This window comes from Pipra filicauda, unplaced genomic scaffold, assembly GCF_003945595.2.
Source record: "Pipra filicauda isolate LSUMZ 115617 unplaced genomic scaffold, ASM394559v2 scaffold475_size475193_pilon, whole genome shotgun sequence".
NCBI lineage: Eukaryota > Metazoa > Chordata > Aves > Passeriformes > Pipridae > Pipra > Pipra filicauda.
The window spans coordinates 275,580-303,366 of NW_024104615.1; the positions used below are offsets into that span (position 1 = coordinate 275,580).

Genomic DNA, 27,787 nt, shown 5'->3' on the forward strand with positions numbered 1-27,787 from the left:
TTTTACGTGGCTTATGCCTACCAAAGTAAAACAGAAACCAAAAAAAAAGCCAAAGGGAAAATGTCATTCATTTTCTTACAATCAGACAGAAAGAAAAAAAAAGCATTAAAAATCAGGATGTGTATGCTTTGTTTACACACTTCTAATCAGAAAATAGGGTGAAAAATCAGAAACTAGGGTGAACAATAATATTTTCATTAAAACAGTAGTGCAAAGAAAACTTCATGGCTTCATACAACATTAAACTCTTTGCTTTATAAAAATATTAAGTATTTAAAATAATTGAATTCTTTATGTATTATTTATAGTTCAATAGTATTTAATTGCGACTGAGTTAAGTCAGACTTGTTGCCAGACTTAATGATGAGCCTCTTAAAATGAGGCATTTTTTCAGTGTGCTCAAAATGATCATAAATTCCCTGCTCTTGTGAGAAAATCAACACTATCCAAAACTATGTATATGACAGTAGTGGACATACATGCTATTCAAGTACTTTATTGAACTGGTGTTATACAAGGTCTGACTTAAAGAATGCAAATGAAAAAAATCTATATTAAGTCCCCAAAGATACCCGTGCCAAAGGTCACAGTTCAGAACTCTAAAAGGATGGTATAGTTTCTTCCTTATTAATTGTTTACATGTTTAATGATAAGCTTTATTTGGAAGAAATCTCTTCCAATTTTCAAAAATTATCACACATGCCATTGCTAAAATATGTTCTAGAATACCTCACACAAGCAAAGACTAAAGAATCACCCTAATTCCTTTCTAGAACAGAGATGCCAGTAGAGACATTTTAATGTATTATGTTTAATCACAATATAGTATTTCATTCACCTAGAAATTCATTAATCATAAATCACACCACAAGAAAGCATGTTAAAATACAATGACGGTGGGCAAGCTGATCTGTGTTCACAGCAGTGTTATTTAAACAACCTTTACCCTTGTAGTATACTCTTGTAGTTATGCAATTAACCTGCAATAATCATCTTTTTTATTACTATTATACATACCTCATCTGGAAGACAGCCTAAGCTGACAGTATAAATATCACTGAACTAAAAGATTTACCTCAGATAGTACACTATTTCTCTCCTATAAATTGAACAGGTAACTTTTGGGGACACCTTAAATCTTCATGTTTAAGGTAGAGTTTTGGTCCCACTCATTTCACACTCTAATCCTGAGCCTGAAACTGAAGTGCTTACAGCTTCTGGGTCACAGATTCAGATATGTTAGAAAGAAGGATACTTTTACTTCTTTTGGTTTCTGTTTATACTTTTTTTTAGGTGTTTTTCATTTAGTACAGATGAGGCTTCTCTCTGCCTATTTTGCTAGGATGAAAATGACAATGGTGAAAATTGTGAATAGTATTGTCATGTTATTAGGAACATTATGAATTATTTATATACAGCATCCACAGAGTGTTAGACACTTTATATGCACATAATCAGACTACTTCCCATTTCTAAAGTCAGAGTTGTTATTCTGACTTTAGGAGTTATTACTAACAAGTAAGAGGTGACTGGGACAGGATAAAAGTATACAAACTAATGACTGAAATACTTGCTACTGATTCTTTTCCCTTTTTCAGGATTCTCTCTCATTTCCCCACCCCAGCTAATTTTACAACCAGCTGTGCCCACAACTACCTCCATACTTGGTGAAAGCAGCCAGCAGATACAATAGCACTGCTGGTCCCAGCTCTTTAGAGTGCTTTTAAGGCACTGAGATTGTTCTGGGGCATCCAATGGGATGATACTTTTTAAACAGATGCTGTCAGGAGATGCTGACCTAATTCAGATTGTCGCATCAGAGGCAGGAGCTCAGCCCCTGCCTAGGGAATCTGATCACCATTCATTTCCAGCACTAGATCTCACAACAGAGTCTAGAGGTACATCTTTATGTCCGGCTCACACAATTTCTAGCACGGACTAAGGCTGAAGTCTACCAGTGCAGTTCCTTTGAGCCAAGGAGATGAAGCAATGCCACTGGCACGCAAAAGAGGTAGATTGATGCTCATCTACAGAGCCCTGAGGACCTGAGGTGCTCAGGTAGCTCCCAGCACTTAGGAGGAAGCTGGTTACTCCAAGATGAGAAAGAGTCAGGAAGGCTGACATTTACTTTATTTGCAGAGACAATATTTTTGGCTGCTGCTGGTCGATGGGACATACTTCAAAGACCTGGAGGTGTCTTGTAATAGCTGACTCCTGTAAAAAAAATGACAAAAAGTTAGCTTGTTGACATCTGTGGGAACAGCACTTTGACAATATATTGTTTATCAAGTGATTCCTCCATGATTACTGTTTACAGTAAATACAATCAGTACTCAACATCTAGGAGGTGTCCTGTGATACTGGTGTGAGGAAGGGAGAATCTGACACTTCAGGAGCATCACACAGGTGCAGCCACGACCAGGAGGCAGTGTGGTAAGCCTAACAGCCAGGTGAATATGAGATGCCAAAAGATATGGGGTGGATGGCTTCTTTGCACCAATCCACTACAAATAGCCCTCCACAAATATAAGCACAACAATTCTGTATATTACATGAAAATCTGACAGATTCCGATAATTTCAGTATGGGCACAGACATGGAGGTGACCCAGGGGCAGCTCTTGCAGAAAAAATCCAACCATTCCCAGTATTTTCTCTGTGAAAGCCTGTAGAAAATGCTGGACTATTGGGTACAACTGCCAGGGCCCTGTGGGAGCTAGGCCCTCTCTCTCCATGGGAGAGCCAGGGTTCACCCCACCACCCCAGCCAGAAGCAGGAGCAGATGGAGGTCACCAGGGAAACCTCAGTCCTGGCAATCGGGCACCTCCCTGGGGACAGATTGAAGCCGGGCCAGAACACCAATCTATGGGTGAGGGTCAGGATATGGGCTCAGACAAAGCCCCAGGATGGCTCCACAGGCCACGGGGAAGGGCTAAGGCTCAGGGTTCCCCTGAGCTCCTGTAGGTAGCTGGAGACCGGACCTGCAGTGGCCTTGCTGGGACAGGGATGGATGCTTGAAATGGGGTCCTAGGATCTAGGCAGGGTGGGAGGAACCCAGGGGGTTCAGGTGGGGACACTGGTGCAGGAGGTGTCCTCAGGGCCCTGGCAATAGTCACCAGCAACTCTCTGTGTCTACATTCAGACAAAGACAGGTGCTTGTGTGTGAGCACCCAGTCTCTAATTACAAACCAGACCTCAGAAGTACAACAGAGGACTTAGAAGTAATTATATGGTGGGGAAATCATCTTATGCTACTATTTAGTCCCATCTCTCTTCCCTCCCTCCCTGGGAAGCACCTATTTTGACTGTGAGAGTAATATAATGGGCTTATGTTTGAAGGAAGAGACACTTTTAGTGTATGTGTGCTGTTTAGATAGCTTACACATAAAAGCTTGTGATTCAAGGAGCTGACTGTCTAGCTGAGATAGGCAGTACCAGAGGAAGCAGCATTAAACCGAGAGATGAGATAGCATGCAGTAATGCAAAGGGAGACAAGCAAAATCCTCTTGGTTAGTGAATGCTGTGGGTACAGATGCTGCAGCTTTAAGCTTAACTTCCCAGGTTTCTCTTCATATGGGCTGATGGACAAATCTGGCACTGCAGTGATAGCAGAGGTTGTCCAGGCAATGGAGCACTGCGCTGGCTGAGAGGACCTGGACCGTAACTGTGAGACTACTATGCCCAGTGGAAGAGCACTACAAAAGCACTGTTAGCAAAAGTTCAGGCATCTCAAATAGGAAGATGAATAAGAATTGATATTTGGTAAAATATTATGACTGCAAAGTTGCAGAGAAGAAGACAAGGACCGTGGGGCAAAGAGTTAAAATAGAAAGAGTCCAGGAGAGTAGGCTGAGGTATTTGACATAGAAGGATCTCTCACAGACTGAAGCAGAAGACTGCAGATCCCTGCATGTCTGGCTTACAGACAGGACAGAGTCACTTGCAAACAGTGGATTTTGTGGCTGGCTGTCAAAATGAGTATCAGTTTTGCTAGGGAAGGAAAGTAGGGTTCAGTGAGAAAAAGGAAAGCTGCAGCAGATGTTGTTATGAGGATGATTTGGTAGTTAAGTACATGGGGTGGGAAACAAAGGAAGAGAAGAGTGGAAAAAAACCCGAGGGGTACAGTCTCCCTTGGAGCTATGAGAAGCAGCATGATGGAGCCTGCAGCTAAAACCAGAGCAGAGCACAGTAGGTCAGACAGGATGGGGAAGCTGGCTAGAGAACATCACTGTATTTAAAATGCAAAGAAAAAAAAAAGACAGCTGTAACTGCACTTTTGACAGTTGATTTAACAGCTCACTTTTAATTATATTTTGTCATTTGAAATGAAATGTATTCCCTTGAAATGTTTTATCCACATAGCTCCTAGCCTTTCTGCCAATTATATTGCACCCATCATCTTAAAGATTAACAAGCTTTAATGAACTCTATTGTTGTTAATTCATCTCCCTTTTATTTTGACAGTGTGGCTTTTGTTTACAATTAGTACAGCTAACAATATGTAGGGTCATGTGGGTCAAAAGAAGAATGTTTCTATTCAACACAGTAAGAAAACAAATGAGTCCTTTCCTCTGGAGTGCTTGTTAGTTTTGTTTTGTTTTGTTTTGTGTTTTTCTGTTTTTAATGAAGAAAAATCTCCCAGATATAGATCACCGAGTGGGACTTTATCAAACTTGAGCATGTGATTCCAAAACATACCTTTGAAGACTTTCCTTCACTACTCCCTACCTTTGGAAGTACCTTAGCTTCATAGGTACTGCAGATTTTTACCTGGTTTCTTAAGTAAGACCGATGTCATCATCCAGAAGACATTTGTTTTACCTACAGAACCTCCATGAGTACATTTTTAACTCATTACTTAGTTTCAAATAGATTTGAAAGTGGAACAGCAGTCTTAAATATATTAAATTCCACAAACTTGATGAAAATAAACAACTGTGTAGAGTAGTAAGACTGTAATTAGGGTGCCCACTGTGATAAAGCCTGCAGCATGAGCTTAATCCTTATTAGACACTGAAGTCTCTATGAGAGAGAAGGAGGGAATCACAAATCCCAGTTGTGGTCTCAGAAATTGCAAGTCAGAACTCATATTCTGTAAGAGAGTAGATAAACTAAGAAGAGAAAAAGGGCTTTTTGTACCATTGCTTGCAGAATTTCTCATTTTACTCTATTTTTAGTTTAGTTAATTATTTTGACTCTGAAAATCCCTAAAGACTCTGTTTGATCCCTGCCAATTTCCCTCTGTTTTAAAAGAGATGAGCAACTCATATCCAACACGACATCAAACCCAGTGAAAACTTTCCCTCTGAAAAGTCATCTACAGGGCAGCCTGACCAGCCTTTGGGGGCCATGGGCAGCCAGACTGGGCCCCCTGGGGAGGCTGGCCCAGCTGTGTCCTCCTTCAGAACAGCTCTGAGAACACCTGCCCCCTCTTAGTGTACCAACTTTGCTTGTGGTTTCTGTGCTCATCTACCAAGTGGTCAACTGGTCACTGCTCAATTCTGCTTTGCCTGAAGGGCCCTCTAAAATCTTCTAACCCTCAGGCCCAGGGGCAAGGCCAGAGATGCCTCTGGGGCTGTGCCAGTGTGCACTGAACAAGTTCAGAGATGATGTAATAGACTGAGTACAATGCTGTACTCTATACTAGTTCAGACACTAGCTTGGGATGACAAACACCTCACTTTAACTCTTGTTTTAGGGTGTTGGATTAAACCATACTGGAAACCAGGCTTCTCTTCTCACAGTTGAACGTTTTTTTCTTAAACTATGGGGTCTATAATATAATCAAATTTGCTTTTTAAATATGTTTCATCAACCATTTCTTCCTGGTTCCTGTACCTATCTTGCATTATTTTAATACAGTGATAATTTCAGCATAGGAGCTGCTTAGCATCCTTTTTCATGTTAGTCTGCAGCTTCCTGGTTTTGTCTTTGTGTGAGGAATGAGTAGGATAGTAAGTAATAAGAATTACTTAGGCAGTGAAATTGAGATCCTGCTTAGGCCTTGGGAAGAAGGAAAGTACAGATGTCGATCTTCAAGAGAGTTCTGGTGGCAACTTCTGCCTGAGGGACAGGACTTAAGACTTATTGTTGTCATTAGCTGCATGTGTCAATTAGCTCTAGGCATCTTCCTGCCTAGCATGCTGGCTATTTGTGAGCCCATTTTGCATACGAGACACATAGTTTTTTGGGACCATTGGACTCCAGGCTGGGGAAATGTCACTTTGCATCATGCCATCATGCCATTAGGGTGTAGTTGTTGCACAGGGCACTCCATGGCCATCTGAGTCTCTACTGCGCCTTGTTGGATCTGGATCTGTTGTTTATCCACTGCAGTGCAGAAGCATTGTAGCTCATACTAGTTTGTCCTCTTTCTCAAGGCTACTTAAAATTTTGGAGATAGCTGGGCAAAACTTTTCATGATATTGCCCTTCATGATGATGATGTACAAGATCACCTATACCAGTAACCTTTTAGGTTGCATAAGAGGTCTGGAATCTCAGAAGGAGAAGGAAGTTAAGAGTTCAGCACCGTGGGATCTGGCTTTTGGTCCATTGTATTTTGAACCTAACTTTTAGTCTTAGTTGTTGACCACCTGTGTTTCCATGAATTAAATTGTGTATTCTGAAACTCCGAATTCTGTCAGTCTTTATAGTTGTATAATGAATTTAAACCTTCTGTAATTCAACCTGAAGACCTAAAAATAGACTTTGCTTTGGGCTGCCTTTCATTTTCAGCAATTACACTATCTGTGGCTAACTGCTGTCTGCCTATTTACATTTTTACCTCTGAGTATAATCAAGTAGGTACCATGTTCTCACTTTATTATTGTTTCTACTGGTGTTCTGCATTTCCGTGCATGGAAAAGTCTTCCCTCTAGTACAAATGGTAACTGCATCTTTTTCCCTGCTACATGATGACTATTCAAGAATGCATGGGTCATACAATTCTACAACATCACCTCATAGGTCACACATGTGTAGAGGCTCTGTGAACTGCTGAGCTCCTTCAGTTCCAGCAGGAGCCCTGGTGATAAAATTTGACTAGGATAGGGAGCTGGCACTTCAACAAAGAGCCCCAGAGTGAATAATGATCACAAGCAGCACAAGTATGTGGCTTTTCAAACCTCTTCTCAGTAATGTGAGAGGTTGATGAATGTAATCTTTTTCTCTTTAATGTTCAACTATCCTTGGCATAAAAATCTTCTCTGGTCTATGGCGTCATGGAGGTGTCTGACTCAGAACAGTGAGTGGCATGAAAAATGTGATGTTCACAACTTCTTTATTTTATGCATTCATGCAGAGGAGATACCTTTAGATTCCTCTGGTGGATGGTAAAATCTAAATATAAAACAGTTCCTGTCTTTGATAAAGTCAAATATCAGACTTCTGAACTGAGATCAGACTCCACAGAAGAACATTTAGATGTAGGCACACGCAACTTTGTTTGTTGTAAGTTTTCTCCCAGGAAAAAGGAGATGATCAGTGATTTCAAACAGAGCATAGATTTTAATTGCTTAGTTATTTGCCAGGAGGTAGTAGTCACTAATATGTGACTGCACTATACAAATTACTTCTGTAAAATAAACTGGTATTTTTACAAGAACGTGAATGAGATGCTCAAACTGCATTTGAATAGAATTAGAGCAGCTGACTCCTTAAATCCCTTGTGAAAAGCATGGTCATAGCCCATTACCACTGTAGCAGAGCATGTTGGGAACACTAAGGATTGGGATTTTTTTTGAGAACCTGAATACCGCTAAGTTTGAGCCATTTTCCATTCTGTGACAGCAAAACAGATTAATTGTCTTTAGGCTCCATTTTCAGTATGTTTGTCACCAGATTGTGTGAATAGGATCATAATCCTTCTATTCAACTGAACTGTAGCTCACTGCATGACCTTTTCAACAAATGTATTTTAATTAGCTGTATGCTCACCTTCTTCCTACTGCTGAAAGCAGGAAAAATTGATTACTGACAATATGAAGTATTATACATTTAACCTTTTAGGCTGTGAATTTGGACTGGAGTGAAACCAATCTGTAAGGACAGCTACAAATATTTTACAGGTCAAACTGTTGTACCCTCAGGTGTATACAGTGCACGTCTCTGAAGCCACAAAACTTCTGCAGTTATTAAATAGTCTTTGGAGTTTTTTGGTCTTCTCTGATTCTTCTCTTTCCCCTTTTCTATGGCAGCCTTGAGCTCTGCCTCTAAAGAGCACAACAAGTTCCCCTGGCATGTGATCTGTGCAGGAGTGAGGCACTCCTGAAAAGGATTGTCCCTTACGAGAACGTCTAATTCCAACCCATTGGTAATGTACAGCCAGGCCCAGAGCCAGCTTCTGATCAGGAAGATGGCTGATTAGAGCAACAGTACTTCAGGACACACTGCAAACAGAACTAATTTGTCTTTTTACGAAAACGGGTGGGAAAGCCCGAGGAAAGGCCATGTTCTACTGCAGAAGCGCTGTCCAAACGCTTCCTCTTCAATCTGTAGCTTTAAAAGGCTTCAAAGGCTTCTCAGTAAAACGAAAAGGATGTTGTTAGCTCTCTGCGCACTGATGTATTTTGTATATTTGGCTGTGGCTGTCTACCAATACCCTCACTAGAGGATAGTGTGTCTTTTGCACCTACGCTGCTCAACAGAGTAACCTGCTGGAAGGGACCCTGGAGTGAGTCACAAGCAGCCAGGGATACTGTTAACTATTTCACTCTAGAATTGCTATTTTGACACTGGGACATCATATCACCTCTCTGACTTTCCCTCCCACCATTTAGCTGCTTTGGCAGTTCATAACTTAGGCTCTCGCAGGAGGTAGGTAGCTTTACCTGTATGTCTGCGTGCTGCCTAGCAAAATGTTGCTGCACACAATATACCCATTGTGGTGCAAATGCACTGTCAGTGCTAATCCAGGAGAAAGGAGGGAGGAAACCGGAGTGGTTCAAAGAGAGAGTTCATATGAAAAATACAGCATTACATAAGAGGGGTCTTTTCTTCAGTTCTCTGCACTTCCACACCTTGACCTACTGTACCAGAGCCTGGTACAGTACTGTACCATTGGGTGCTTGGCAGTTTGGTAGCTGTACTGTGGCCAGGCTGAGCTGGGAGGAGAGCTGCCAGCCCACACACTGGGGCAAGCAGTGCAGACATGGCACTACATGCAGCCCTGGACAAGCACAGAAAATGAGGTACTTGCTGCTGTGGTTGCTGAAAGCACATATTTGGACCCCAGTAGAGGGGACTGTGAGTAACTTCTGGTTTTCAGGAAACATAAGTGACAACGTATCAACCCCAGCAATTGGTTTCAATCAGCTTATAGTGGTTACATTATCAAAGCTATGTTCAAAAGGAAAAGGGCAGGAAACATAATGCTTCAATGATACTGTCATTTGCTAGATTCCCTTAATAAGCCAGCTGTGAACAGATGAAATTGCTTTGTGAACCTGCTGCATGAAGCACACATTCCTTGTAGCTTTCTCATGCAGAGGAATAGCTGCTGAGGTTAGAAAATGCCCTGTGGAACAGCAGAACAATTCTGCCACCAATACCCCAAGTTAAGGTAACTCTTTTGGAAGGGTGCGAAGGAGGATTGCATGCAATGAGATCATTCTGACCTCTCTCTAGCCAGACACACACACCTATAGCAGTGATGAGGGCAGGAAGGTAAGCCACGTGGGGGAGAACAAAATAAGTGCCAGTTTGATATACGAGTACATACCAAGTTTTAAGCCTGACTCCTGCCCTTTTGTGTGTGTAATAAATGAAATGACCTTCCAGTTAAAGTGTAAGAGATTGAAAAAGACAAAGCAGAGCAGCGAGGCCCTTTTTCCCAGTGTATACTCACATTAGAATTCTGCTCTCACACTCTTGCAAAGGAAAACTGTAGCTTGAAGAGAAAACAACATAGCATTAAGCCATCCTGGTGTCAAATATTGTAAAAGAAAACAGTTAACGACACTGCATTCTCATTACCAGCTCTGGGTATAATAGCCTCTCTCCCTCATACCAAACAGGATTTCTTAGTGCTCTTTTGTGCTTAAGTCTCTAGCTTGGCAATTCCAGCCAGCCCAATGCTCATAAACTGTAACTCCTTTGTCATTCCCAGGTATTTTCTGTGGGTTTTGCTTTTATTGTGACCTGAAATTATTTTATGACTGAGTTCTACTGTTGTTTTGTGTACAGTGGGTAATGAAACACCTTTATCTGCATCTTTTGATTCTTTCTTTTATTCTCTCAGCTTAATGACATTACTGTGAGCACCACTGGGACTGTTATGCAGATGTGCTTCATACCAGAGAAGTTGCTGCTTCAGGATAAGCCATTACTTTTTGTTGCCCCCACAGGCCTGGGAAAGATAGCTATTACACATAACTTCCTGTGACTGTTACCTCATGAAAAATATGTTATATGTCAAATTAACTTCTCAGCACAAGCCTCAGCTAATCATACCCAGGACATCTTCCTAACGAAACTCGAAGGGTATCCAGAGTTTTAATTAAAATCAAATATGTAATTGCGCTTAGTTTACTCCTCAGAGGTTATCCACAAAATATTATGAAATGCTTTCCTTCCATTTCTGACAGAATAAATGAAAGCTGATTTGTTTCTCTATGTAATGTTTATTACTGGGGTAACCACACTTTAATTGATGTTGACAAATATTCTGATTTATGGGGTATATAGAACAGCACATAGTCCAGAAAACACATCTGTTTAACTTCATCATCTTAGCCATTTTTGCATTAGAAAAGTGAATCAGCTGCCTATCCCTGGATATTCTTCAGTCTAAAGCATATTAAAGGGAGTCACCAGATTGAGTCCCAACTAGTAAAGGGAGCCATCTGTTAGGGAAAGATCTGAGCAGTAGGCTATATATGGTACTCGCCAACACACAGAGGGCAAAAAGATCAACTGGAAGAATGGCAGCACCCAGGGGATTATATTTAGAAAATGGTTATCTCTTCAGTATCTAAATCATGCATTTTTAATTCATCACATGGCAGACAAACAAGTCAAACATTAATTGGCAAGATAAAAGGGAGCTCATACCATGTTCTTCACTTTTCAATACGGAGGGCATTGTTTGCCAGACAGCCTAGAGAAACTTCAAATTTTGTATTTGCAAGCACCAGAAATGAGATCCATGGGCAATATCAGACCTCAATGAATGCAAAAATAAATTAATAAAAAAAATTAAGAGAAAGTACTGGAAGTGGTCAGTGCAAGCGTGAGTCTTTATTGGTGCTAAAACTTACTGTAGTAGTTGTAGCTTCCTTGCACAAACAAAACTAAGAATTTGACGCAGCTGTAACATAAATGAACTACATAGAGAATACATTTTTATCCACACTGGCATTTGATAAATGCTATTATGATAACTGACAGACTCTAGTGAATGGAGAAATGTATCCGACCAACAATACAAAGGGCTAAAAAATGCCATGAGACTATTTACTGCGGGGCTCACAAGTCATGATTATTTTAATCTCTGGGTAGTCAAGATAAAACCACTTGCTCCATGTATTTTTGTTTTATATTTATATTTTTCTATAGGCTGTGTTTTCAAAGTCCATCATCAAAAAGACTGTTAAGGTACTCTACTTAGAAGATTTGGAATAACTAGACATCCAAAAATGATCACTCCCAATTTATCAAAGTACATATGCAAGAGCAGAGCAGATTCTAGCAAACTGCTAGTTCAACACAGCAATGGTAAAACTTGTCAATTTTTGATTACTAGCATGTGGGTTTTCCAGTTCATAAAAGTGCTTGAAAAGTCCACCTGTTTGGGTGATGGATTGCAGTGGATCAGCTATGAAATGAGTGAGAACACATAGATTCTGAAAATTGTAATATACATCTAGAAAAACTGTTAAATATTTTGAAAAAGTGCCTCTCATTCTCTTTTCATATCTGCTTCTGAGCCAAAAGCTGCTGAAGCATCTGCAATGTGGTGTTTCAAAACCACGTAAAAGAAATGTACTTTTCTAAATGATAAATACCAACTACCCAGTTTGGACTAGAAGAGGTTTCTTCCCTGATTATGCTTGGGATCATTCTGGATTATTTGTTAGAGGCCAGGATCATAGTGGTACAACTGGTAGGGTAGTTTCCCAGACCTCCTCAACTGAAGCAGATAGTGAACACTGCAGAAATATTTACTCACAGTAAGCAAATCTTTAATATATGCATCTACAAGCACTTCCTGGGAATGAAATCAAACTATATTTCCAGTTGATTGCAAATACTTGTAAAAGCAAAGAACAGAGAAACTATTTTTGTAATAAAGGTCATTGTTCGTATTTTATTAACTTTTTAACTGCTAAACATATGGGGCTAAATTGGAAGCCCCAGCACAAAGCATGTTGTGTTTATGTAATAATCAACACAATCTAGTGTTCTAAAAGCCCATGATAGAATAACACAGCACTTAACTTGATCCACATGGTGTCGGTGGCTCTCGTCTTGAGGTGGGTGCTGTGAAAGTTAGATGTGTCGAAACAACTGGAAAAATGCAGTCTAGCTATTAAGAGAATACTGTGGATAAATGTGGCACTAGGGAAACCCCCCCAAAATATCTCCAATGCAGATACTCAGGGGTAAGGTCCAAGAGTAAGCCTGTACAGGGTGCAGGGCTCTCCTGGGGGCACAGAAATACTGGAGTAAGATGAAGAAAGCCAAATGAATATAGGTCCATCTGGACAGCCATCAACTGAGACCAGGGAAGAGGGAGACGGTGGCCCCAGAGGAGGGGGCAGGAGAGAGTTGGTCATGGTTTTCAGAGTGGAGGCAGCAGGAGGCTGTGACAGATGTGCTCTAAGACCCCAGTCCCGATGCCCCAAGCTTAACTGGGAGTATTACTTTTAAAAATATACAAGGCTCCAAAAGTTTTGCCCAACAAACTTTTGCAGAGCCTTTCATTCTTAATACCTTAAAATAGCCTAAAGAAAAGAAACCACACACTTTTCTCAGGAGATACTTTTAATTTTAGAAGGAAATAAGGATCTTGGCAAAAGTTTAAAAGGGGTAACATACAACCAAGTAGTGCATTCCACAAAGCACTGACCCAGCACATGTCAAACCACATAACTTAGCAGAATCCAACCCACTGGTTTTGTGTTACCCAAAACAAGTAAGTAAGAAAAGACCAAAGAAAGAAAATTATTAAGAGAAGAAACAGGAGTAAAGTAAGAGAGAGAAAAGTGATTAACAAAAGATATTTAGAGAAAAATAACTACCACCAAAGAGTCTCATGGAAGTCTGGCTCCACATAGCGATGGCATCTCCCTAGTGAAAAGGCAAGCTGGAGCCCATGTGCTCCTGTATTTATGTGCTCTGGTCCTCTGTGGCAAATCCTCCCAGACCGGACCCCTGGCACTGAGCACTGCGTGCCTCCAGGCCGGTGTGAGGGGTGATGTAGCCAGTCAGAGGCTGAGTCAAGGGTTACAGGGGGTGTGGTGTGGGCAGCTCCCAGGCTGCCCTTTTCACTGACAGCTGCTCCATGCAGGCTCCATGAGCCCTGCCATGTGATTTCCCAGGCTTCCATGTGTGTTCCATGTGCCCTTCCACGTGCAAACGCTTCAGTTAGTTCCAACCCAAAATAATGTAATAATACTTTTACTGACCCACTGTCTCACAGGTGCATGATGTACCTTCAATGTAATAAACACAGCCAAACTGCCTGATTAAAGAGACACTTAAGCTACATTAAGCACAAAGCAACTTCTTAGTCTAGTCTAGTCTACAAAGAAATCAGCTAAAGGAGAACCCAACCTGGATCTGTCAGTGTGATTCAACCAGTGATTATTTAAAGAAGTATTTGATCAAATGACTCAAACTTTCAGGCAGTTTGTCAACTGACTGAAAATGAACACCAGAGGTCTGACTACATTCCTGAAGTCATGTGCTGAATTAAACAGTCAAATACATAAGGGGTCTAACAGTGCACAGTGTGCTCTCAAAAATGAGATTTCTTTCATCCTTCATGCCAAAGATTGGCCTTCCCTTCTTTCAACTGATAAGTGAGGAAGGACACCCTGCAATTCTTTGCCTGCGTCTGTTTGGTTTGTAACTTGTCCAAACCCTCACTGCTGACTGGCAGTGAGGGGAAGACGAGGACTGCAGTGTACCCTTTTCTGTGTCAGTCAAAATACTCTGGCCTGGAACATGAGATGGGGAAGGATGCTCTTCAGGGGCTGGAGAAAAAACTTCATCTCTTTCTGTGGAGCTTTTCTTGTTCTGCCTCTCTCAGAGTAGATTGCATTTCCTCACCTGCTGGAGTAAATGTGGGTTGAGTGATTTCCGTAGTTTGATTACAGATTTTGCTCTGAAGTTCTTTGCTGAGCTCTTTCACCATCCCTTTGTGACCACTTTTAATTAATTCCTGAAATAAAGAGGGATGTCTTTGCCAAGTAACTTCGCTCACAGACAGAGTCTTTTCAGGGTGTACACTCAGGCCCCTGAGTGGAAACTTAGCTGCATGCAGCAATATTCTCCACAGAGCATGTAGGTAGGTTGCACTGTTAAGCACATCGCTTCATCATGCCTGCTTCAGTAATGTGAAGTGCTGTACTGAAAGGCACGGAGCAAACTAGCACCTTTTCATGCTTGTCTGCATGGCCCTCTGGTGAGCAAAGGGAACTCCAGATACAAGTTCTCCCTGGAGAGTTAGTGATTAAAGCAAACCTTCCCTGTGTTTCCTCCAAGCGAGGGATGAAGAAAAAAATCATGCTTATGAGCATCACTGGTCCCATCAGGCACTGCTCGAGCTGATGTATGTTGCTGGCCCCAATATGCAGCCTTAGGAGAGATTAGAATATAGAGAGAAGCTTTGTGGCAGATTTCCCAACATGCAGAAATTCAAAAAGATACTCTGTGAACTGAAAATGAAACATATCTGTCTTTGGGAAAAGGCTTTCCCAAGGGCTTCTTCATAGTCCTATGTATTTGTTTTGTGCTCAGCTTCAAGCAGAAAACAGCTTGCAGGAATCCTCCAAACTCCCAATCCCCCATTTCCTTCAATGCAAGGAAATTGTTTGAGAATCCATGGCTGTCCAGATGTTCCATAGGGAGGAAAGATGACCTCCTCTGAGTACTGCAGGCAGTTCCCTTGCCAAAGAAAAGCCACGCACAAATGGCATCCTGTTGGTATTTCTGTAGGGCTCCCTCACCCAGTGGGTTTTAGAACATATCTTACTCATCTAGACGAGTTACCACTTCCGTTTATTCCAGTCAAAAGGCCTAAGTTAAAATGGAAATGAATGTGTTTATTAACTTCCCTTTCATTTATATTTGTTAGCTTTTCTCTTATGCACAGTGTATATTATAATGAATTAAAAAATAATAATAGCTAATCACAGCCTGGCAGGGATTTTTAATGGATTTAATTTTTCTCTATCATGCTTACATGTAATCTGTACCATTCAGTGTTTTATGGGCTTGTTATCACTCTAGTAGTGTTTGCAGTGTGTGCCTGGAGTGCTCGCAGAATAATTGCAGGAATTACAAATTCCCCCAAGACCAACAGGTGCTGGTTGCCTTTCTCAAGACAGGCAGCACATGTCCTGTGCCTGAATGGCTGGTTTAGCATGATTCACATCATAGGGGTTTTGTCTTTCCCACAACCACTTTGAGAGAAGGGAGCATTTAATGGAATGCCTTACATCACATAATCGGTAGGTGTCCTGGAAACAGCGCTCAAGCTCAGCCCTTGAACTGCCCTTGTTGTGCTGAAGCTGACAGACTCTGCGTGCTTTTTGTCAGAATGAAAGGTGGCTACCTTTCATCGCGTTGTGACATATTACATAAAAATTATGACATTATTACATGTGAAATAGTAGAACCTGAACACTGACCTATGTGGGCATGAGTGATGTATGTGTCAGCTGTGGAAGAGATCAGGACAGACTGGAGTTCATCATTCTACCCACACAGGTCCTGCCACTGTCGTGGAGCAGGGGGACAGTATTTAACTTCTTTTTATAAAGCAGGAATCCATTGTAATGCTCCAAAATATTGAGGATAGTTGGTCCATGCAGTGCAGGAAGCACTGTTGCTATGGTAACCAGTTCTGTAACATTTCTCATGTGTTTCTGAAATAAAAAACTATATATATGTGTGTGTGCATTATTTTTATTAGACTATTGTACCTTCGGAAAGCATTGCTCAGCTTTTTACCTCAGAATCAACAGTTTAATTTCAGGCTGGGTGGGTACCAAAATGATAATCATTATTATTCCAGATGTTTTTTTGGTGGCCTTTGTGAATTTACTGATGGTCCCAGCTCAACAGATAGTGACAGGTGTCTACACTATTATTGTCTACTACAATTAGCACTAATTGGTACCTCTATTGGCAGTGGAGGTTGGCTAGGGATTTAATCGAGATGAGAGATGAACATGCTTTCTCTGTGTTCTACCCTTCTTTCCCCAAATAGAGAGGAAAATACACCTGAAATAAGTCCTCATGGTCAAAGTAAAGAGAGAAAGTTCCAATATTTATTACTTGGTTTGTTCCTGAGTGGTGGCTTAATGGAAGTATTCAATCTCTGAGACTTCCAATTTGGCACTTTTCAGGTGAAATTTTCATTACTAGCCTAATTTTTTCCAGGTGCACTTCTGCAGCTGCTGTGCATTGTGCCATAATTTAGCACCTGCAGTTCTTTCTAACAACACAAATTTCTAACCAGGAAAACAAAGGTTGGGTCCAGCCTTGATTTAAATAAATAAAATTTTAAAAAGCAACCCCATCATGAAAAGAGCAACAACAATATGCTTTTAAAGAAGGTTTAATCAAGCAAAAGCATTAGCAATACAATACTCTTTGTTGATAAGCATTAACAAAAAGAGGAAGGAATCTCCTTGTATTGCATTTTAAATGTTCATTTTCTTAATTGTTACTTCCCTTTGTAGAAGAATCTCCCCATTTGTTAATTTGTTTCTTTTCTTCTTATGCCTGACAGACAGCTCTAACCATGTTAAATTGTTTGCTTGTGATAGGGGAAAGAGGTTTCTTATTTATGCCTGTGAAGTTAGTTGAAAGTCTTAGAAACGTGAAATTTATAGCAAGTTCAAAACAGGTGAATTACACTCCAAGTAAGTGTTGGCAGCTCTTTATCTTTTCCTTGTTTTCCATATTTAATTCCACCCTTGAAAGATGGAATATGCATCATTTCCCCATCGTCTCTCTCTGGTTCACATTGAGTGAAGTGTTTTGAATTAATTATGTTAAATTATTAATAACTCAAGATTTGAAAACATTACAGGATTTGAGTAATGTTTTATCAGGCAGTAGCTGTATGATAATTCTGACGTTTTCATATGGTAGAGTACACTTCCAGCTGATAGGTAAGAATTATGACTATATGCTGAAAGCACTGAATTCAGTTCATTGTGAAGCATAATAAGGTAATGAACATTGAAGCTGCATATTAGAAAAAAAACTTCTGTTAATGAATAGACTCCAGGAGAAACAACGAAGACAGCATTTCTTAGGTCATGTAAAATTAACTGTACAGATATATAGAATACAAACCAGCTCCATATTGGTAGGGATGTGAATGACATAAGAAGCCTTTTCTGCATCCAATTCATGTGATTCTCTGATAACAAATAGTATCTGATATATTGCCTCTATCTGTCAGTAATTAACTGATGGCTAAGTTACAGTCCATTTGTCAGGGAAAATGGAAAATACTGTTAACGCTAGGCCCTCAAAACATGGCTTTGAGCTGCTAGAATTACTTTAGCATAAAGGGCCAAATACAAAGTTTATCTTCTGTTAAATCTCCCTGACACTTTAACTAGGGCTATAAAATAAATGGTCATCTAAATCAAACTGTATTAATTTCAAGTATTATTTGGACCCATTTTGTGGCACTACAACCATCCAACAGCATTTAAGGGAGAGGCAAGACAGCTGACAAAAGACCCTAGAATTAGTTCTATAATTATTTGCACAGGGAAAATGGCTTCTTTCCACAGTCAGATCACAGTGTAGTTCTTGATACATTTCACCAGCCTCGCGTAATAAACCCTGCAGAGGAATTAAAGAGCCAAGAAATATAGGTTAGACTCACAAGGCAGATGCCGGCACTTAGTGCTCATTTCAGCACCCCCAGCATGTGCAGACTGCCTCCCCTGCTCTGACTCTGGCTCCCTGACTGCCCATGCCTACCTCCTGGGAGCTGGGGGCCCAGGCTCAGGACACTCCTCCACCCAGACAGGGGTTTATGCCATTTCTCAGGAGAGCTGAGAAATGCCTACCCAAGGCATTTTCCTGGGGTTGGCACAGTTCCTGTTTCTTGTATTAAGCAATAAGCCATTAGATGGGCTTATGAGGAAAGAGAGCAGAGGGGTGCCCAACTCTCCTTTAAAAAGTGGGATTTTGCCTTGCTCTGATACTTGCAGTCTCCTGGAGGACAAGGTCCTTGTATAGAAGCATTGGCAGGTGGTGGCTTTGAACCCGTTTTTCTCACTATATGGAGAAGCCTTAAGCATCCAGCTTGGGACTGTGGTTTCCTTAAGAAGGCAGAGTGCCTAAAAGCTATGTGGTATGATCTAAATCTTACTGGTGGATCTAGACCCATCTGACTAACAAGCCTTAGTGTAAGAGACAAAATATTTATACATCTGTACTTGTATACCTAATCATAAAGGATTGTATTTCCTAAGGTATGTAGACATCTGTTGAGTCATGTAACTGCTAAAGTGATTTTCAAATGTACCTTAGTAGCTTTGACAGCCAGTTCTTATTTCAAAGAATTATTTAGACAGCCAGCAAGATTTTCAAAGCATTTATCTATTTCTCTGAGTATTGTACATCTACTGAAAACCCAGCTCACGGTGTTTTGCAGGGAGAAGCATGATGCTATTAATACACATCTATAACATTAAAACACCTATTCACTGACCATTTCATAATGTATTCTATAAGTCTTGGTATCTGATTCAGTGTTTTCAAGGACTCATAAAGGACTGGGCTTCGTCTCCAAAAACAGCAAATGCTTTACTCCTCTTCTAGCCAATAGGTTTTCAGGTTGCTTCACCACTTTCGCTCTTGGTAGCTGGCATTTCAACACTGCCTCCTGTCCTTGCATTGCCAGATCCTCCCATGTCTTAGGTGTGTTAGACATTTCCCAGGGACTAAGCACAAATCCAGCCTGAGAAAAAGTTGAACCAATATCTTTCTTTTGACTCCTTAATTTACATAGTACCCACAGTTGAGCACACTGTTCTTTTTCTGACTCCCCAACCAGGCCTACAGTTAAAATTTGTTGTCATAGTACATGCAGAAATACAGGGTGTCATACCTCAGCTCTCTTCCCTTCGTGTTGTTACTTCACAGTGTTACAAGTGTTCATGGTGTAATCAGGATACAGGCAGGCAGAACTGGAGCAATTTGCTCTGTAGTTACCTTTACTTGAAGTTCTCACTATCTTGTAATTAGCTGGAGTGAATGCATCTCCCCAGCAGCACACTGTGCACCACAACATACTTTGGAACGAGGTGCAGGACTAGAAATAAAAGCATTTTATTCGGGGTGCCAAAGAGCCTACTGTAGGTGCAACACCAAAATTCGCTTATTATAGTCCTTCTTGCCTAATTAATTCCATTGATACATTCAAGTTCATCAGAGTTTTGTTGACAGTCTTTAACAAAGGCTTTTTCTTTTCCTTTTTTTTCTTAGTTTAAACTGGAATAGTTTTATTAGCTTGTTTACTTCAGAACAACGTGCCACCTTTGATTAAATTCCATGTGGATTTATAACTATGTCCTCCCCATGTTTCTGTGACCTTTACGGCACATCTGATAAAAATAAAAGGTCATGGATTCCAAAAGAACCGGTTCTAATAATAATGTCAGGCAGGCTCCCCTGAAAGTGTGTGATTTCCCTTCTTTCTTCTCTTCTTTTCTTCTTCCTCTCTCTCTCTTTCTTTTGCTGCTTTTTCAAAGTAAGATGAAAATTAACATGAATAAAATTAATGATTTAATTTTGCAGGAGAAAGAAGAAGGTTTATAGTGCTCCACTGGGGAAAAGGGCTTTTGTCTTTGTTGATGACCTAAACATGCCTGCCAAGGAGAAATATGGTGCCCAGCCTCCCATTGAACTGCTGCAGCAATGGATTGACCACGGCTACTGGTTTGACAGGTGCAATAAATATTAATTAGTGTGCTTGGCTACAGAGGAGTAATGATATACACTGTTTCTCTGAAGCGTTAAATTGTAGTGTTAGTCTTTTATAATTCCTCATCTTCTCAGTCACAACAGGAAAACACTCTGAGTTACACGACTCCCTGTATAGGAAAAGAAATAAAGGCTTATATGTTGCTGTGAATTACAGCACAAGAAAGCCAAGCCTTATGGGAGAAAGACACAACATGCGTTTTCATGTTTTTGAGAAAACATCATCAGTATTTAAGCCAGCACAAACCACTTTCAAATAAATTTTTGGTTCTTAGTTGTTAAGGACTGAAACAAAATAATTTATCTTTCAGCAAATGACTTTGAGGTCGAAATGCAGTTGAAGCAGCTCTTCTAACACACAGTTGGTGTTTAGAGGAACAGTGTGTAATAGACTCAGACACTTTTCTGCATGATTCATATTAATACTGATTGCTAGAAAGACTTCAAATTCTCAGTTGTTTATGTCTCATATATATGAACATAAAAGGTTTCTGTTGTTTAAGAGTGAGCCTACTTCGTCTGCTGCTTTAAAAAAAAGTATCTAAATTTGAATAGAAAAAGTAAAATAACACCTAGCCGTGGAGGCTCCTTTACAATGCTCAAATATTAGAAAAATGTAACCATACTTTATGACAGACTTAATTTATACACCTAAAGTATAAAGCAGCTGCACTTTTACCAAAATAATAGGCCATTAATTAAGAACTGATATTTCTTGTATAATTTATTATTGTTATAGTTCATAATTATGTTTAAACCACTCATTAGACACATTACTGTACTGAAAATATTGTTTTCTAGTAATGCATATTTAACATTGTATTGCAGCTTTACACGGCAATCTCAGCCTGTGATCCCTCAGTGCTTTTCAGAGAGCGGTATGAAAGTTGGAAGGTACTGTCTGCATTTCAGTTGGAACACCTACCTTTCTCTTTACTCTGACCAAATAAAATAAAGGCTTCTGCCTATTTTCAAGTCTGATGTTTTCTCAAAAGTATAGAATGTTTCTTAATATTTTCAAAATGAATTTGCACTTGAAGCTTAAAGCATTAGGTAGAACCTTTTTACCACTTTATACTGAACCTGAGAAAGAGTGATTGAAATGCATGGAATTTTCCTGCTCCAAAGTCCCTCATTTTCTAAAAGTACAGCAGAGGTTTTATTCTTTTAGGAACAGTAAGGCTTTTCATTGTCAGAAATATTCATCCTACCCTACCCTCTGTATGAACCATGAGATGGGAAGAAGCAGATGGGGACAATGAGAAAACAAACTCATGCCATTTGAAATACAAAGGTTTTGCTCCTTTATATACTCAGAATTACTTGTGCTTGTGGGTGCAGCTTGTCACTTGTCAGCCTGTCTGGATGAGCAATATACACAGAAAGAACAATTTGAGCAACCTGGTCTTTGCTGGATAAACAACAAAGCATTAGTTACCTGGAAGGCAGGAAGACTGGCATGTTTTTTCCCCCAATGACAGTCTATAACAAGCAAATATTTGCTGATAATGTCTGACAATATAGCCACAGGAAGAAGCAGATGAGGTAATTCTAGGTAGTGTCCTTTACTGTCAGAGGGATCCATGGCTTTCTAAGGTGATTAAACTGTTGGTGGCAAAGCCATTGAGGATGCTAAATAGGAAAGATTTGCTCACAAAAGACTCACTACTGCCTCAGAGGCTGCTTTCTGTCACACTATGTGCGAGGTAACTGCAGACAACAAGAAAGGTTTCTGATTTCATGCAGGTAAGAAGTCCCAAGAAAATCATGCCCTTGTGTTTGGATTATCTGTCAGCCCCTGCTCCCTAAGAACTTGTGAACCAGTTTTGACACAGCAATTGCAGTCTCAGAGATGTCAAAGCATCTTAAACACACAAGGTATGATGCCATCAAAGGAAGGATGGGAGTGGTGCAAGTGTTGTGTGTGGTGGGGTATTGGGCTGGGAGGCGTATGGGGGCCATACTATGGAACCTGAAGCTGTAGAGCTGGATGAAGGGGTGAAAGGACCCTTGGTTTTCCAGTCCATGAAACAAATAATTTTTATTCTAGTAAATATTCAAGACAGCTTTGCAACTACTTGCCTGGACATTCTCATGCAGCAGCTGTAGTTGGATCTCTGCCAGTACACACGAGGGGGTATCCAAGCCCACTCGTCTTCAAGCGAGGATCTTCTTCCGTGGACTGTGTAGCAGGGACAAAACTCGCTTCACCACGTCGTATCATGGAGCGTAAGACCCCCATGAAGGTCCCTTCCTCAGGGGATTCACCCCTGAGTCAGAACATCTTGGGCAGCTTTCAGTTGAAAACCTTTGCCTCAAGAGTTCTACCAGAGCTCCTATGCTCTGTCTCAGGCTGCCAGCTTGGCAGCAGCAGCGAGAGGGGGCCAAGGTCACCCCCTCTGCATTCCTTTAATCGTCCCGGTCCAGCTTTCCAGGACGCCTGAGCTTTTCAGCGCTTTTCTGCAGTGCTGCTGCAGTTTTAGGACTTCCATTCAGTAGGAGTCCATCCTTTCCACTTAGGAAAGGTCACAAAAGGAGTTTGGGGTTTTTGGTTCAGTTTCTTACCCCAGCTCTGTCTCTGTAGAGCTTAGTTGTGGTCTCTCTGCTGCTGGCAGAATTGAACTTGATGTGAAGGAATGTGTAACTGGAGAATTTTATAAAGAAACATGAGATGTGTTCACTGGGTCCTTTGTAGATCATATGGGTGGTTGAATTACTGGGATATTTGACTCAACCAATCTGAGGCAGTCACATTCACTCCAAGTAGAGTAAGAATCTTCCAGGGCAGGCAAAAGGATGAACTTCAGCTCTTTTTGGAGATGAGCAAACGAAAGCGTGTTAGCCAGACAAAAATGACAGAAGGCTTTTGTCACCACGCTTCTTCCATCCAGGCATCCCAAAAGACCCAGAAGATATTACAAAACTGACAAAGGTCAGAATTCTGGCATATTTTGTGTGTTATTTTCTCTCCCTGTAAGTATCACACGTGTATCCTGGATTAATCAAGAACCAGCTGTTCATCTGTCCACTCCTTGGTTCTAATCATTTTGAGGAGAAAGAAACATGTACATAATGTATATATTTATATATCTCTCTCTTTCTCTGTATATATATATATGTATATATATGTATATATCTAGAAATATGGTTAATGTAACATCATACAATAGCAAGTAGTCTGTGGATGTTTATGCATTTTATGTAGATATGAACACAGTAGGGAAGCAGTCCATCCTGTGGGACTTTCCATCATAACAGCTCTTGATCAAATCAGGATATTTTCTCTCATTTATCTCAATAGGAGAAGTCTTTGCCCCCTTCATGCCCACCTCTCAAGAATCCTGTGAATTTGTCTGAAAACTGCAGCAGAGTCTAACCCCGAGGTCGCTGCAATCTGTTAATTTTGGTAAGGGATGAAAGAATCCTAACTCACTAGCCGTGCTGGGTGAGGACAAGAGGTCTAGAGCATTGCAGTTTGCATTACAGACCTGTGTGACTGTACTCAGAAGAGTCAGAAGCTCTGCCGTGGTGTCAGGGCTAAGCCTAAGGGCTGACTGCCTGGGCTGCCCCTACTGATGCTCATGAGAAGTAGCTTGAAGCTGCCAGAAGGGCATTCACAGCAACATGGGCTTTATGAGCTGCAAATCTTGCCTGAAAATCCGTGCAAATGCTTAGTTGTCTGTGCCATTCTGTTGTCTGTGCTGTTTCTGCTGCCCCAATTAAACAGTGTTACCCGATATTAACTTACTTAATATCGGTTCAAACATACCTCTGGAGACAGTAGTCACAGTAGTGTCTGTGGAATAAAACAATCACAAGGATGTACACATTTGGGTTTGAGGTTTTAGTTCTGCTAATGAACAAAAAAATACCATGAAATGTGGAAAACTTGGGTGGAGATTGACTGACTTCTCTGCAACTTTTCATCTCCTGCGTCCTGTCTCTATACCCATTGCTTCTCTGTTCCTAACCTGCCAGTTTTCCCCCTTGTTTTCTTCTATACCTCTCTTTTTTAAAATGAATCCCAAGTCACCCTTTTTCAGTCTTAGATTGAATATTTCATACTCTTCTCTCTCATGTGGTTCTGAGACATCATAGATGTGAAACCAACAACATTTGGTCCCTGACAATTGTCCCTACCCTCTCCAGGCCAAACTCAAAGTGTTCGATCCCCAGTGTGGACAGAGAAAATAAGTTGAGCTACCTAAGAAAGGACTGTTGCAAATGGTTTGTGTAGGGCACAGAAGAAGAAGAAGAAGAAAAGGAATTTTCCCCTTTCTGCTCACATAATAGATAGTATGAATCTTTCTACAGCAATAAAGTATTTCAACAGCCTCTGAAGATGCCTTACAGAGTGCATAATTTATTATTTCTTCATACAGTCATACTTATCATGAGATTATGAAGTTAAATTTATTTATATCATATTTTGAAAATTGCCACAGCCAACTGTGTAGGCTATTTATACTTTGTCTATTAATGAGAGAACTCACTTGGAAGGAACAAAAATAAGAAAGAAAAATATCTTTCAGTGCTTTCTTGGATTCTAGATTTTGAAGAGTATTTACACATAGAAAAGTTTCAGGGTTTCAACCCTTTTAATCCCCATCATCTAACATGTTGTTTTAGAAATGTGGGATGGAAGAGAGCGCACCATTCTTCTGTGGAGCACAATTTCCCCCTGAGAAATCTGGTTCAAACTGTGCAAAGGACAGGAACAGGGAAACAAGATTCAGAAGAAACTCCTTTCTTTCTCTTGATTTGCGCCTTGACACCACCCTTGCAAAGTCTCTGTGTACATAGAACTATAATGAAAACAAATGCATCTCTGTGGATTCCTTAATTGCTGACTTAGAGGAGGTTTGAATGTACTTGTCCATTCCTCCCTACCATGAGAGGTTTCTATGAGATTTAGATGTGTGTTTTTCTTCTGCCCCTCTTCTCAGTGGCCTTATCACACACAAATCCTTCCCTTCGTGATGCAAGATGACACCTTTTGTGCTGTCCTGGTCCATTCTCCAGATAGTTACCAGGCAGTTACTGACTGTTTCTTTACCTCAAAGGCAGCACCCAAAGGAGCTCTTGGTCTTTCACATAATCAGTGCGAAACTGGGCAAGGATCCTAGCTGTATTTCTCTCTCTTCTTCTCTCGCTCTCAATTTTTTTCAATTTCTGTAACATATTATACCCACCAGTCTTTGAATGGTATTAAGGCCTATGATATTTTACCATCCCTCCATGGTTTAAAAACACAGACTCCTGGAGGTCATTGATGAATGAACAGAGTTTAAAAGTTATATATAAAATCCAAAAGGCTTGTCTCTGAAATGATGGTTTTAGAAGTGTTAGTCTAGCATTTTGTGAGTATTTCTATTTCTACTCCTTACATCAGTGCTTGGAAAACAGCGTATGCATTTAACAAAAAATTGAGATGTGCAAGCAAGATCACATCTTCAGCCCTATCACAATTATTTTAGTTCTATTACTCACTGAACAAGACTGTCAGTGTCAGACATCTTTAACAGCAAAAGAAGTATTTGCCAAGAAATTAAGGGTTTTTTTCTAGAAATAGGAACCATTCTGTGATTTGAAAGAAATTAAAACAAATACTGATAAACAACAGAAAACACTACAATGAATAGCTGGGACATTTTTAATATTTTTTTTCCTATTGAAAAGTGCTGAAACATAATTAATTTTGGGGGTTAATTATTATTATTTTATTCTATTTATTTTTTTAAACAAAATGCTCTATATTTACTTACTCTAGTATTGCTCTAGTAATACCTGCTGTTTTGTTTCTTAGTCAGAACTGCTTGCAAACTTAATAGCATAATTATTTATATATAACTGTCATGCAACTCACGCTTTGAGTCAGAGCCTTGTTTACCTTCTCCAGTGTGTTTTCATCTTCAGCTTGTGAACATTTCAGAGACAAAGAAGAGGGCTGACTATGGAGAAAGGTTACATTTCGGTAACTTATTTTTAAAATGAATCATTCTTGGTCAGATGGTAGCCAGCTTAAAAAAGTCAGTCCACTTATAGCCTCATAACACAGTGGGGGATTTGAACGAGTCTTCCTAAGAACAAAGGAGCCCACTGGGAAGCCATGAAGATGGTGAGACACTGGAACAGTTTCCCAAAGAAGCTGTGGATACCCCATCCCTGGAAGTGCTCAAGGCCAAGGCTGGATGGGCCTTTGAACAACCTGGTCTAGTGAAAGGTGTCCCCACCCACTGCAGGGGGGGTGAGACCAGATGATATTTAAGGTCACTTCTAATCCAAACCATTCTGTTATTCTTTGGAGGACAGGTTTATTTAACAGCCCAAGAAGAAAAGGAGGCAGAAAGAGCCCCAGAGACGGAAGAAAAGATGCTTTCTGAGTGCTTTAAAGAGTCTGTTGCATTAGATTGATAAGGAAACTGAATCAGAGAGAAGCAGGTATGAGTCAGACATTTTAGCGTATATTTATTTCTTGTGCAACCTTGATGTGTCAGAGCAGTGGGGTTAGAAACTTCTGCAAAGCTTGTTGGATTTTTTGATTATTGCATATTTGTGGAGAATTGCATGGCAAATCAAAGATCCTGCAAGGCTTGAACACTGATGAAGTCATGGGTGAAGCGATGAAGAGGCGATCAGTGGCCCTGAGAGCACGGCAATCACACCCCGTGCCCCTGTCTCTATAAGGGGCAAAAGGGAGCCTGTGCAGAGGAGACCTGACAAGGAATCAGAAGACATGGAGTTGCCAAGCACAGCCAAAGCGGGAATCAACATTTATATTCTTTTTATATGAGAATTCTCCCCAACTGTTAATAGTCATTTGCAGGGGGAAAACAGTTGTCCAACTGACAATTGGGAATCTTGTGTCTCAGTGAAGAAAATTACATTGCTTTCTCACCCCCACTCAGGTTTTGCTGCCCATCTCTCACTGACCTCTACCTTTAGCCCTGCTAGGTTGGGGTGATGCTCAGACTGTCAGGCAGCACTATGTTCCGAAGCACAGCAGTGATTCTCTGTCTTCTGCTTTTTTTCATGCCTGAATAGAGCCATATGATTGTCTCACAGCAAGCCATAAAGAAGCTGAACCACCAGATGGACTGGTCTAGCACCAGACATGCTGCACTTTTCTAAGGCTCAGACTTCATCAACTTCTGTCCTCATCCCAGCTCTGCCCTCCCAGCCTCCCAGGGTAGTAGCTTTATGAACTGCAACAAAAATGTAGCGAGGCTTTCAAGCCTTCCGACACAGCAGCCCAGGCTCTTTCCTTGCCCACTGCACATTTTCAGTTGAAATTTAGCAGCATTTTTTTGGAGAACAGAGTTCCAGATCTGTGACATGGACATGTTTTGATAACTTGAGAAGAGCAACACATTGCTACTGTGGCAGGGGGTAGAAGGGGAGACAAAAGAAAGAATTGCTCTGAGGAGAGAGGAAAGAGACAAGTGAATTGACTGAATTGCCACCAGGGCTGTCTAAACAAAATAAAAGAAACAAGCAAAACAAAAACAAGGGATAAAGAACTGATTTTCAAGAGGGAGAATGCAAATTGTTAGTAAACCAGAAACTGAGTCTCTGTTCTGTTATTTTGGTGTAGCCATGGGC

The 27,787-nt window shown here is 40.6% G+C and overlaps 1 long non-coding RNA gene across 2 annotated transcripts in view; it reads left to right on the forward strand.

Annotated features, from left to right (window-relative positions):
• LOC113993787 overlaps window positions 1–26,524 on the forward strand; it is a 67,689-nt gene extending 41,165 nt beyond the window's left edge. The window contains exons 4-7 of one of the 2 annotated variants that reach the window (XR_003542767.2): window positions 20,000–20,149; window positions 21,014–21,079; window positions 21,932–22,063; window positions 26,498–26,524. This is a non-coding gene — a long non-coding RNA (uncharacterized LOC113993787). Of the gene's footprint in view, window positions 1–19,999; window positions 20,150–21,013; window positions 21,161–21,931; window positions 22,064–26,497 lie in introns of those variants that run through there. The other variant, XR_005565427.1, reaches the window with a different exon arrangement.
• Window positions 26,525–27,787: the final 1,263 nt, after the last annotated feature.